Raw genomic sequence first — 12749 nt, forward strand, 5'->3', positions numbered from 1 at the left:
ATGAGCACCACACCAGAAACAAATACCTATTTGATATTCCAAGAGTACGACTTAGTCAAACTAGAAATGCTTTACAAATCAAGGGACCTCGAATGTGGAATGACCTTCCCAATTATGTTAAAAACTGTACCTCTCCCAACCAGTTTAAGATAAATAAAGATAAATTTATAAGTTAAGAAAAATTCCACAAATCAACAACCCTGTTACTGACCCTGTATTTACCCAAGTCTTTCCTAAATCTAAACTTATCCAATTTATACCCATTGTTTCGTGTTCTATCTTGTGTTGACAATTTTAATACCCTATTAATATCCCCTTTGTTATATCTATTCAGGAAATTGTGGTTGATCTCGAACCCATTGATAATGTGACGACTTATACAGAATTTTGTAACTATATCATCAAGATTGTAACCAGCTTAGCTAAATGTAGTGTGGGGTTCAGTCCCTAAGCCCATATATGTGCCTCTCTAACCATTTAGGTTACAGGGCAAAAACATAAAAACAAAGGTAACTGCAGAAGGCCTATTGGCCCATACCAGGCAGCTCCTATCTATAACAGATAAACACTAAGTACTACCTAATTAACTCAATGTAACCTACCAACCTAACCCCCAAAATGTCAATCCATATCTTTTATTTTAAACAATGCTGTTTTGTTGACCAAATTGTATTTTTACTCTTTTTCTGTCATGTTTCTCCCACCCCTGTTTTTTCCCTTTTTTCTTATTTTTTCTCAACATAATTCATACTTTAATTATGCGGATCAGGACATCACCTGATCAAACACATCAAACATCGTTTGACCACCATCAAACACACACATTTCGTGTGTGTTTGACGCTCACTGATATGTACCAGCGTTGTTTTATATATGGTGCTATTCTATCTTACGCTTTGTTGCTCTTTTTTACCTACGGGCTCATAGAACATTCTATTGCGAAAACATTGGCACAAAAATGAATGACGTACATACAATAATAATGTCAGGACAGTGATATAATTATAAACTTTCAAAGCACTGTATCGCCCATGTGTCGTCTTGTCACCAATACTGGGTAACAGTTCCTCCACTTCCCACACTCTTGCGGGTGGGCAGCGACCATTATTCTACGTTTATATTCATATCACCGTGTTGGGAATTTCATTGCGAGTACATTGATACCAAAATTAACGCTGTAGGACAAGTGTGGAAGTGATAACAATCCCAAGAGTAAAAACATTTTGTTGCTCTTGGGCACTCACGGCGAGTCATCTACGTAGGTATTTATTGGGTGCTGGTATTCATATAACTTTTGGTGACCGTTTTTGCTGATTTTCTTCTAGAGAATGTTATTGCGAACACGTTGGTACCAAAATGAAATACATAGCTCGAGAACTAAGGTCAGGAGAGTAAAAAGAGTATACACATTTTTGTTTTGACGCTTAATTAAGGTTATTGTGAGTACTCATCGCCTGCCTAGAAACTGGAACTAGTAATTCCATCTATCATACATATCATACAAGAGGAGCCACACATCTATGGATCATCCAATAAAATCAGCAGACTTCTAGATGTTACTACTGCTCGGCTTAGACTCGGTTACAAGTATCTCTGGGAATTCTCATTATCTGCTGATGTAGACCTGACCAAATGTAAACTGTGTCAACAAAATTATTCGCACACCCTCCGTCACTATGTGATGGAGTGCGAAAAGATACATGAATTTAGAGACAATTCTATAACCAATGTTCCAGCGATGTGTCAATATTTCATTCAAAATGATCTGCTACCAGAAATTTTAGCCAAATATCCCCAGTTTGCTAACTGTAGATAACAACTAAGTGATTGTAACCTATCCACCGCTGCCCACTGGATGGGGGACGGTGTGCAGGACAAACATATAAATTTTGATACTAGCTCTCCACATATGTCAGTTGCTTAATTTAGAACCTGTACTTGAGGTCGATCTCGAACCCATTGTTGATGTGATGACTTATATTGAATTTTGTAACTAGCTCATCAAGATTGTAACTTGCTTAGCTAAATGAATTGTGGGGTTCAGTCCCTGAGCCCATTATGTGCCTCTGTAACCCTTTCCACAACCGCCCACAAGATGGGTATGGGGTGCATAATGGGGTGGGGTGTCTTGGCCAAACGTGCCACATCAAAACCACAAGTTGACATTGAATGTGAATTAACAATGAGACAAGTAAGATTTATACTAATACATTTATACTAACTCTGTTGAGCGTTGACCATTTATACATCAAATCTGTTGATGTGAGCACTTTAGTTTAGTCTGCCGTTTAAAGAAAAAAAGAGCATATCAATGGTATATCACAGAAAACGAATTTATCATAAACTCATGTATTTGTCTTATCATATTGAACTGCATTCATATTTTTAATATATAACAATATGAATATACAAATTTCTGTAAATCCCCTACCTTGTTGGAATCTGTGGAAATGAATGAGCAAATGTGCTGGCTGAAGGCGCTGAAGGAAACCACATTGGTTTCATTTTGGATACAAATGTCCATGGAAATTCAAAATGGAAACTAATTATATAGTTGAACCTGCAGAGACGAGTTTAAGAATCTGTGTTGAGAGTGATGGACACAGCCTTCACAATTATACTTCAGAGAATGTAAACATCTAAGAGTCATTAGAAATATGTGTAGAATAATAAACCCTACATTGTTTGAGTTAGGGAAAACACCATTTGTGATATATAGATACTATAGCTGTTCCTAAAGATTCACCCTTTTTTGCACCAGCAAGATAACATATAAGATTTTAAGAGTTGACGAATGTTAATATTCTTGTTTGATAAACTGTGAACTTGAGACATAGTTAATAAGAACATATTAACAACAAAATGTTTTCAGAATCCTTAACACCACTTTCCAGCAACTTATATAATTTATATAAATTATTTTAGAGAATAATACATAAATTATATATTTAAACATGATATAGTGTTTAGTGGAATGTATAAGGAGTCAAATTGTGTTAAAAAGAGCAATTTTTAGAAAATTTGGAAAAATACTTTTTTCTGTTCAAATTATAACTAAATGGATTATAAAGGTTTCACTCAGCCAATATATATCATTCACAATTTATTAATGAATTTTACAAAAAAACACCATAAATTTTATATTTAAACATGTAAAAACTATTTGTTTTACATTTGGAAGAAAATAATTGTAGAAAAACAATTTATAATTAAACCTTTGTGTTTGGATTTTTTGAGTAAAAGTTTCTCAAAGGCTCTCCTGCACCATTCTCAATGCAAATCATTCCCACACCTATGGCAAGAGATAGGCGAACGTTGTGTAGATGATTTGTGTTTGCTGGGAGGCGAGTAGGAAGGAGGAGGAGGGCGAGGAGGAAGGAGGAGTAGGAGGAGGAAGGAGGAGTAGGAGGACAAGGAGGAAGGAGGATAATAAGGAGGAAAGAGGAAGGAGGAGGAGGAGGACGAGGAGGATGGTGAGGATGGAGAAGGAGGAGGACGAGGAGGATGGTGAGGAGGAAGGTGGAGGGCAAGGAAGAAGGAGGACGAGGAGGATGGTGAGAAGGAAGGAAGAGGGCGAAAAAGAAGGAGCAGAGGAAGGAGGTGGGCGAGGAGGAAGGAGGATGAATTAAGGAGGAGGCGGAGGAGGAAGAGGGGAGGAGGTCGAGGCAGAGGAGGAAGGAGGATGAGGTAGAGGAGGAAGGAGTAGGTCTAGGAGGAAGGGGAAGGGGGAAGGAGGAGGTGCAAGGAGGAGGACGTCGGGGAGGAGGGAACTAAGTGAAGGAGGAGAAGAGGAGGGGGGAGAATAGCAGGGGTAGAAGTAGTAGAGGGAAAAGGGAGAGGGCGAAGAGGAGGAGTGAGGGAAAGGGGATGAGAAGGAAGTGGAAGAGGAGGGGGTGAGGGTAGGGGGAAGAAGTAAGAGAACAGGGGGCTATGGAGGGGGAGGGGTAAGAGAAGTGCGGAAGAGGAGGGGTAATAGAAGGGGAAAAGGAGGGGTAAGAGAAGGGGAAGAGGAGGGGGGGCAAGAGGTAAGGCAAGAGGGATAATGAGGGGGGAGGGGGTAAGAGAAAGGGGAATGTGAAGGAAGGGAAAGATTAGGGGAAGAGGGGTGGGGTAAGAGAAAGGCAATGAGGAGGAGGAAGGGGAAGAGGAGGGGGTAATAAGGGAGGAGGGAAGAGAGGAAGGAGGGGAGGAGAAGATGGGGAGGGAGTGTAACGTCGGGACCTGTGTGAGGCATGGAGCTATACACTATAGGCCTACAGAGTTGCCATGACGTGTTAGGGCGCTGCATTATACAGGCATGTCTTGGTAGATGACTATGGTGTGTTCATCTTCATCATATACAGCAAGAAAAATAAAAAATAATATAATAATGTTTTGCATAACTTTATCTCCGATTTTACTAATGAATTAAATAAATATTATTAAGTGAACACTGTAAGTTGGTGAGGCAGCGACGGTTGTGATGTGGGTCCCAACAGGCGAGGGTCAGTAATAGCCAGCTGACCATCGCCTGGGTGGGACAGTGTTTATACCTGCGCGTAGTGACCGTCACCACCCCACCCCTGTTCTACCCGTTCCTTCTCTTCCCCCTCCCCTCTACCCCTTCCTCCTCATCCCCCCTTCTCTTGCCCCTTCTCTCTTCCCCTTCCTCCTCATCCCCCCCCCCCTTCGCTTACCCCTCCACCTGCTCTTCACCTACCTTCTCTTACCCCTCCCCTCTTCCCCTTCCTCCTCATCCTCCCCTTCTCTTGCCCCTCCTCTCTTCCCCTTTCTACTCATCCCCCCTTCTCTTTTCCCTTCCCCTTCTTTTCCCCTTCTTCCTCATCCCCTTCATTTCCCAATCCTCCTCATCCCCCTTCCCTTACCCCCCCCCTTCCTCTTCCCCTTTCTTCTCATCCCTCCTTCCCTTGCCCCTCCTCTCTTTCCCTTCCTCCTCATCCCCCTTTCTCTTACTCCTCCCCCCGCCTTACCCACCTTCTCTTACCCCTCCCCTCTCCTCTTCCCCTTCCTTCTCATTCCCTTTCTCTTACTCCTCCTCCTCTTCCCCCTCTTACATGTACTACTCCTCGTCTTCCTCCTTTCTCCTCGGCCTCCTCCTTCCTATTCGTCCTTCTCCTCCCCCTTCCTCCTTGCTCTCCTCCTCGCCCTCCTCCTTCCTCACTCTCCTCCTTCCTCCTCGCCCTCCTCCTTCCTCCTCGCCCTCCTCCTTCCTTCTTGCCCTACTCCTTCCTCCTCGCCCTTCTCCTTCCTCCTCGCTCTCCTCCTCCTCCTCCTTCCTCCTCACCCTTCTCCACCTTCCACCTCGCCCTCCTCACCATCCTCCTTGTCCTCCTCCTCCTTCCTCCTTGCCCTCCTCCTTACTCCTCGCCCTACTCCTCCTTCCTCCTCGCTCTACTCCTCCTCCTCCTTTCTCCTTGCCCTCCTCCTCCTGCCTCTTCGCCCTACTCCTCCTTCCTCCTCCTCGCCCTCCTCCTCCTCCTTCCTCCTCGCCCTACTCCTTCCTCCTCGCCCTACTCCTCCTTCCTCCTCGCCCTACTCCTCTTTCCACCTCGCCTTCCTCCTCGACCTCCTATTCCTCCTTCCTCCTCTCCCTCCTCCTCCCTAAGTGCAGTATGGATGCACTTCCATACTTCCCTTCCCCTCCTCTTCCTTTACTTCTGTAGTTCTAAGGTGTTGCATGGTGAGTTGTACTAATACTCACCTACATTCACTCACCTAGTTGTTCTCGTGTAGTTGTACTCACCTATATGCACTCCCCCTAGTTGCTCTCATGCAGTTGTACTTACCTACTTGTATCCATCTAGCAGTGTTCACCAAGGTGTCCTCACCTAGCTACATGTACTCTCCTAGTTGCACTCATGTTGTTGTACTTGCCTAGTTGTACTCAAATATTTGTACTTCAGTAATATATAATGTAAAATCTACTATAATACAGATGCAGGTGATATAGAGGTACTTTGATGCACTCTAATTTGTTATTAGAAAAAATGGTGGATTAAATGTTGCGTGTGTCCTTCATACACCTATGCAGCAACATTTTCCATTTATGTTGATGTATTATGCATAAAGTACCAAAATATAATTTAAACATAAAAACAGTATTACTGAATACAGCATTTAGCAAACAGGGTTATAAAAACAATTTTTTTAGCAGATTCATAATAAAAAGTAAATGTTTAGAACACCTATCATACGACTAAGTCACAGCATTCACAATTTATGTGTATAATGTACATAAATTTAATATATAAACATGAACAAAATATTTTTTTTAGTAAATAAAGGTGACACTAGTGTAAGAAAATGCAGCATTTGCTGTATTACACAAGGAAATGCTTTTACCATTCTTGGGTTAAAGGTTGTACATGTGTCTGTTGAACCACACATGAAACTTATCTCTCCCCACAACCATGTTGAAACTTTGGGGAAGGTCGGGAGCCGGTCGGCCGAGCGGACAGCACGCTGGACTTGTGATCCTGTGGTCCTGGGTTCGATCCCAGGCGACAGCGGGAAACAATTGGCAGAGTTTCTTTCACCCTATGCCCCTGTTACCTAGCAGTAAAATAGGTACCTGGGTGTTAGTCAGCTGTCACGGGCTGCTTCCTTGGGGTGGAGACCTGGTCGAGGACCGGGCCGTGGGGACACAAAAAAAAAGCCCCAAAATCATCTCCAGATAGGAAGGTTTCCAAAACGTTTTGTGTTTACTGGGAGGGCACCTAATTCACTCAACCATCATGACCGGACAAAAGCTGATAGTAGCCAAGGCTATTTGCCCATCAGCCTGCCAGCACTCAGATGGTAGTCATGGGCTTAGTATTTTATCAAATCACCTCATTCTTTGTGGCACATGTGAGGAACACAAATGCGAAAAAGCCTAAATGGTCTCCAGACATACAAGCAACTGTAAACTCCCACCCCAGAAGTGACTCGAACCCATACTCCCAGGAGCACATTGCAACTGGTGTACAGGGCACCTAATCCACTCGACCATCACGACCTGACAAAAGCTGATGGTAGCTGAGACTATTTGCCCATCAGCCGGCCGGCACTCTGATGGTAATCTTGGGCATAGTATTTGATCAAATCACCTCATTCTTTGTGGCACATGTGACGAACACAAGTGCGAACAAGCCTGAATGGTCCCCAGGCATACATGACACTGAAAACTCTCACCCTAGATGTGACTCGAACCCATACTGCCAGGAGCACATTGCAACTGGTGTACAGGGCACCTAATCCATTCGACCATCACGACCTGACAAAAGCTGATGGTAGCTGATGCTAATTGCCCAACAGCCCGTGGGCACTTTGATGGTAATCTTGGGCAGAGCATTTTGTCAAATCACTACATTCTTTGGGGCATATGTGAGGATCACAAATGCGAACAAGCCTGAATAGTCCCCAGGCATACATGCAACTGAAAACTCACACCCCAGAAGTAACTGGAACCCATACTGACAGGAGCACATTACAACTGGTGTACAGGGCGCCTAATCCACTCGACCATCACGACCGGACACAAGCTGATGGTAGCCGAGGCTATTTTCCCATCAGCCTGCCGGCACTCTGATAGTAGTCTTGGGCATAGTATTTTATCAAATAACCTCTTTCTTTGGAGCACACGTGAGGAACACAAATGCGAACAAGCCTGAATGGTCCCCAGGCATACATGCAACTGAAAACTCACACCCCAGAAGTAACTGGAACCCATACTGACAGGAGCACATTACAACTGGTGTACAGGGCACCTAATCCACTCGATCATCACGACCGGACACAAGCTGATGGTAGCCGAGGCTATTTTCCCATCAGCCTGCCGGCACTCTGATAGTAGTCTTGAGCATAGTATTTTATCAAATAAACTCTTTCTTTGGAGCACACGTGAGGAACACAAATGTGAACAAGCCTGAATGGTCCCAAGGCATATAGGCAACTGAAAACTCACACCCCAGAAGTGACTCGAACCCATACTGCCATGAGCAGATTGCAACTGGTGTACAGGGCTCCTAATCCACTCGACCATCACGACCAGACAAAAGTTGATTGTAGCCGAAGCTATTTACCAATCAGCCCGCCGGCACCCTGATGGGCATAGTATTTTATCAAATCACCACTTTCTTTTGGACACACATGAGGAACACAAATGCAAACAAGCCTGAATGGTCCCCGGACATACATGCAACTGAAAACTCACTCCCCAGAAGTGACTTGAACCCATACTGCCAGGAGCACATTGCAACTGGTGTACAGGGCACCTAATCCACTACACCATCACGATCGGACAAAAACTGATGGTAGTCAAGGCTATTTGCCCATCAGCCCGCTGGCACTCTGATGGTAGTCGTTGACATAGTATTTTATCAAATCACCTCATTCTTTCTGGCATACGTGAGGAACACAAATGCGAACAAGCCTGAATGGTCCCCAGGCATACATGCAACTGAAAACTCACACCACAGAAGTGACTCGAACCCATACTGCCAGGAGCACATAGCAACTGGTGTAGAGAGAACCTAATCCACTCGACCATTACGACCGGACAAAAGCTGATGGTAACCGAAGCTATTTGCCCATCAGCACTCCGGCATTCTGATGGTAGTCTTGGGCATAGTATTTTATTAAATCACCTCATTCTTTGGGCCACATGTGAGGAACACAAATGCGAACAAGCCTGAATGGTCCCCAGGCATGCAGGCAACTGAAACTCACACCCCAGAAGTTACTTGAACCCATACTGACAGGATCACATTGCAACTGGTGTACAGGGAACCTAATACACTATACCATCATGACCGGACAAAAGCTGATGGTAGCCAAGGCTATTTGCCCATCAGCCCGCTGACACTCTGATGGTAGTCATGGGCATAGTATTTTATCAAATCACCTCATTCTTTGGGGCATATCTGAGGAACACAAATGCGAACAAGCCTGAATGGTCCCCAGGCATACATTCAACTAAAAACTCACACCCTGAAGTGACTCGAACCCATACTGCCAGAAGCACATAGCATCTGATGTACAGAGCACCTAATTCACTTGACCATGATGACCGGACAAAAGCTGATGGTAGCCGAGGCTATTTGCCCATCAGCCTGCTGGCACTCTGATGGTAGCCTTGTGCATAGTATTTTAACAAATCACCTCTTTTTTGGGGGCACACATGAGGAACACAAATGCGAACAAGCCTGGATGGTCCCCAGGAAAACACGCAACTGAAAACTCACACCCCAGAAGTGGCTTGAACCCATACTGCCAGGAGCACATAGCATCTGTTGTACAGAGCACCTAATCCACTCGACCAACGCGACCGGACAAAAGCTGATGGTAGCCGAGGCTATTTGTCCATCAGCCCGCCACCACTCTGATGGTAGTCTTAGGCTTAGTATTTTATCAAATCACCTCATTCATTTGGGCACACGTGTGGAACACAAATGTGAAAGAGCTTGAATGATCCCCAGGCATACATGCAACTGAATACTCACACACCAGAAGTGACTCGAACCCATACTGCCATGAGCACATTGCAACTGGTGTACAGGTCACGTTACCCACTCGACCATCACGACAGGACAAAAGCTGATGGTAGCCAAGGCTATTTGCCCATCAGCCCGCCGGCACTCTGATGGTAATCTTGGGCATAGTATTTTATCAAATCACCTCATTCTTTGGAGCACACGTGAGGAACACAAATGCGAAAAAGCCTGAATGGTACCCAGGCATATATGCAATTGAATACTCACACACCAGAAGTGACTCGAACCCATACTGTCATGAGCACATTGCAACTGGTGTACAGGGCACCTATGCACTCGACCATCACGACCTGACAAAAGCTGATGGTAGCTGACACTATTTGCCCATCTGCCTGCTGGCACTCTGATGGTAATCTTGGGCATAGTATTTTATCAAATCACCTCATTCTTTGTGGCACATATGAGGAACACAAATGCGAACAAGCCTATATGGTCTCCAGACATACATGCGTCTGTATACTCCCACCCCAGAAGTGACTCGAACCCATACTCCCAGGAGCACATTGCAACTGGTGTACAGGGCACCTTTTCCACTCGACCATCACGACCTGACAAAAGCTGATGGTAGCTGAGGCTATTTGCCCATCAGCCTGCCGGCACTCTGATGGTAATCTTGGGCATAGTATTTTATCAAATCACCTCATTCTTTGTGGCACATGTGAGGAACACAAATGCGAACAAGCCTAAATGGTCTCTAGACATACATGCAACTGAAAGTTCTCACCCCAGAAGTGACTCGAGCCCATACAGCCAAGAGCACATTGCAACTGGTGTACAGGGAACCTAATCCCCTCGACCATCACGACCGGACAAAAACTGATGGTAGCCGAGGCTATTTGCCCATCAGCACTCCAGCATTCTGATGGTATTCTTGGGCATAGTATTTTATTAAATCACCTCATTCTTTGGGGCACATGTGAGGAACACAAATGCGAACAAGCCTGAATGGTCCCCAGGCATGCATGCAACTGAAATTCACACCCCAGAAGTTACTCAAACCCATACTGCCAGGAGAACGTTGCAACTGGTGTACAGGGCACCTCATCCACTCGAATATCACGACCGGACAAAAGCTGATGGTAGCCAAGGCTATTTGCCCATCAGCCCACTGGCACTCTGATGGTAGTCGTGGGCATAGTATTTTATCAAATCACCTCATTCTTTCGGGAATACGTTAGGAACACAAATGCGAACAAGCCTGAATGGTCCGCAGGCATACATGCTACTGAAAACTCACACCACAGAAGTGACTCGAACCCATACTGCCAGGAGCACATAGCAACTGGTGTACAGAGAAGCTAATCCACTCGACCATTACGACCGGACAAAAGTTGATGGTAACCGACGCTATTTGCCCATCAGCACTCCGGCATTCTGATGGTAGTCTTGGGCATAGTATTTTATTAAATCACCTCATTCTTTGGGCCACATGTAAGGAACACAAATGCGAACAAACCTGAATGGTCCCCAGGCATACATGCAACTAAAAACTCACACCCTGAAGTGACTCGAACCCATACTGCCAGAAACACATAGTATCTGATGTACAGAGCACCTAATTCACTCGACCATGATGACCGGACAAAAGCTGATTGTAGCCGAGGCTATTTGCCCATCAGCCTGCTGGCACTCTGATGGTAGCCTTGGGCATAGTATTTTATCAAATCACCTCATTCTTTGGGGCACACATGAGGAACACAAATGCGAAAATGCCTGAATGCCCAGGCATACATGCAACTGAATACTCACACACCAGAAGTGACTCGAACCCATACTGTCATGAGCACATTGCAACTGGTGTACAGGTCACCTTATGCACTCGACCATCACGACTGGACAAAAGCTGATGGTAGCTGAGGCTATTTGCCCATCAGTCTGCCGGCACTCTGATGGTAATCTTGGGCATAGTATTTTATCAAATCACCTCATTCTTTGTGGCACATGTTAGGAACACAAGTGCAAGCAAGCCTGAATGGTCCCCAGGCATACATGCAACTGAAAACTCTCACCCTTGATGTGACTCGATCCCATACAGCCAGAAGCACATTGCAACTGCTGTACAGGGCACCTAATCCATTCGACCATCACGACCTGACAAAAGCTGATGGTAACTGATGCTATTTGCCCATCAGCACGCCGGCACTGTGATGGTAGTCTTGGGCATAGTATTTTATCAAATCACCTTATTCTTTGGGGGCACACGTGAGGAGCGCAAATGCGAACAAGGCAGAATGGTCCCCAGGCATACATGCAACTGAAAACTCACACCCAAGAAGTGACTCGAACACATACTGACTGGAGCACACTGTAACTGGTGTACAGGGCACCTTATCCACTCGACCTTCACGACCGGACAGAAGCTGATGGTAGCCAAGGCTATTTGCACATCAGCCCACCGGTACTCTGATGGTATTCTTGGGCATGGTATTTTATTAAATCACCTCATTCTTTGGGGCACACGTGAGGAACACAAATGCGAACAAGCCTGAATGGTCTCCAGGCATACATGCTACTGAAAACTCGCACCACAGAAGTGACTCGAACCCATACTGACTGGAGCACATTGCAAATGGTGTACAGTGCACCTAATCCACTCGACCATCACGACCGAACAAAAGCTGATGTTAGCCGAGGCTATTTGCCCATCAGCACTCCAGCATTCTGATAGTAGTCTTGGGCATAGTATTTTAACAAATCACCTCATTCTTTGGGGCACACGTGTGGAATACAAATGCGAACAAACCTGAATGGTCCCCAGGCATACATGCAACTGAAAACTCACACCCCAGAAGTGGCTTGAACCCATACTGCCATGAGCACATTGCAACTGTTGTACAGGGCACCTTATCCACTCGACCATCTCGACCGGACAAAAGCTGATGATAGCTGAGGCTATTTGCCAATCAGTCTGCTGGCAATCTGATGGTATTCTTGGGCATAGTATTTCATTACATCACTTCACTCTTTGGGGCACATGTAAGGAACACAAATGCGAACAAGCCTGAATGGTCCCCAGGCATGCATGAAATTGAAACTCGCACCCCAGAAGTGATTCGAACCCATACTGCCATGAGCACATTGCAACTGGTGTACAGGGCACCTATTCCACTCGACCATCATGACCGGACAAAAGCTGATGGTAGCCGAGGCTATTTGCCCATCAGCCTGCCAGCCCTCTGATAGTAGTCTTGTGCATAGTATTTTATCGAATCACTT

This window comes from Procambarus clarkii, chromosome 74 (assembly GCF_040958095.1).
Source record: "Procambarus clarkii isolate CNS0578487 chromosome 74, FALCON_Pclarkii_2.0, whole genome shotgun sequence".
NCBI classification, from domain to species: domain Eukaryota; kingdom Metazoa; phylum Arthropoda; class Malacostraca; order Decapoda; family Cambaridae; genus Procambarus; species Procambarus clarkii.